This window comes from Dendroctonus ponderosae, unplaced genomic scaffold (assembly GCF_020466585.1).
Source record: "Dendroctonus ponderosae isolate FM_Combo_2020 unplaced genomic scaffold, Dpon_F_20191213v2 Dpon_F_20191213_10, whole genome shotgun sequence".
Classification (NCBI taxonomy): domain Eukaryota; kingdom Metazoa; phylum Arthropoda; class Insecta; order Coleoptera; family Curculionidae; genus Dendroctonus; species Dendroctonus ponderosae.
Genome location: NW_026017111.1, coordinates 6,949,594 through 6,951,597, shown reverse-complemented (window position 1 = coordinate 6,951,597; position 2,004 = coordinate 6,949,594).

Sequence of the window (2,004 nt, the reverse complement as noted above, 5' to 3'; positions counted from 1 at the left end):
GTATTTTAGTGTGTGATATGATGAGGCTGTTGACGAACTGTGATTGTTTTTTAAATTGATGAAAATTTTTTATAACTATCTGTTATTTTAGAAAAACTGATGATTGTGGAAAAATACACCGAAACGTATTTTAATTGATAAATAGAGACAATAAATGACTGAAACCCAGAAATTAATTTTGATTTGGTATCTAATTAAAGACGTGGCATCTACATGTTTGGACCAGCGACATTGTAAAATAGCTGACGAAATTGCAATAACCAAAGAAGGAAAAATGGATAGTTTTATAAAGAACTGATCCCATTTCCTGCCGAAACTACATACTTTTATTTGGCTCCCGGAGTTGGGCTCACGAGTTTTGATGTCACTACTGAGATGACCATACTGAGATAGAATTTCCTCAGGGAATCGGCAAATTTCTTAAACACAACTTACTTCCAGTGGAACAATGCAGTTTACTACTGAACTGGATAAGGCTGGGCCTCTACCATTATTAGCTGTTTTTTAATGGAACCGTCCCACATGATCCGATTCTATCACGAGGAGTCATTAAAACGTTAACCGAAAGAGGCTGGAAAATTGCGAAAAATCCGAGTTTGAGTGAAGGCTAAAACACCTGGAAACAGTTTTGGATTGGAATGGATAAAGGATGAGCTCAACAGGGCAAATCGCCCAAAAAAAACAGCAGAGGTCGTACTGAAAAAAGTGGAAACGACCAAAACGATTCAGTTCATTTGCGAAACATCCATAGAATAGCGGACAGAGTCGGAAGGGTGATATCCCGGAAATTTTCAGTTTTGACTGACTTGCTCCAAAATATTGCAAAACTAATTTTGCACTTCTAACTATGAAGTTCTTTGAAAATTGTAATTTTCAGCAATCAACAATTTTTGCGCTTTGCTTTATATAGTCGTTTGGCAAAACTGTCTCGAAATTTCAGCGCCTCGCTGGCAGCGTTGTCACTACGCCTTGTTTTTCTGCGCTCGAGCTAACAGTAGCTTAACTCAGTAATGGGAATTCATAATGTTTTTTGATTCCCTTTCGTTTCCTGGAGCTTTTGCTCTAAAAACGGAACCACACTGAATATAAATAATTTAAATAACCAGATGGTTGAGGTGAGCTCGATTGTCTCAACATGGGACACACATGTTGAAAAACTGACTGTAACTGATCGCAAATTACTATAAGGGTTTTACATCCTAAGAGCTCTTGAAGAGAGTTTCTTCAAGTTTTAGATCAAAAAGACTTATTCTGAAATTCACGGAAACCACTTTAATATAATACCATGAAACCACTAATATATTAACTTCTAATCAGGTCTAAGTGAAACAATACATATTCAATAGCCTAAAAAATGTATGAATTTACTTCACAAGAAAGCTGCCTACTTTTTTTGCTAGTCACTAAAGGTTATATTTTATTTTTCTATTTTCAGTCCTTAATCTTTTTTCCCCTTTCTCTTTAGCTTTTTCAATTTTGCACATCCGGATGCTCAGACGTCAGAATGTTTCGGTTCCAAATTATTAAAATTTGAATAGTTTTGTAGGCAGACTGTACGCAGTTATGTAACCAAGCTGTTTTTTGGTTTATTTTTCCTAATAGGCAAAATAACTGTTCGTTTTAAGTAAGTTTTATGTATCAAGTGCTATTTCTATTTGAAATAAAAGTTTTTTAAAGACCTTGTATGCATCTGCTACCTACATTAATAAATATGTGTAGGTATTAATATAAAAAAATGTCAGACATATGAACACCCCCAAAACACTGGTGTTTAAAAATAGGCATGGAAAATTCACGGCGATACAGCCCTGGATGGAAAGCGGCAGATTTTCACTGCACCCACTGAACTCCTGAAACCGTTAGCGGAGTTGGCTGATAATTAAGTTTTCAATATTGCAAGTGGATTAGCCAGATAGGGCGCATCGTGTTATTTTTACGACTTTATCGCCGCAGGTTTATGGAAACTAAATGGAAATTAATGTGCCTTTTACCTTTCTTCTTCTG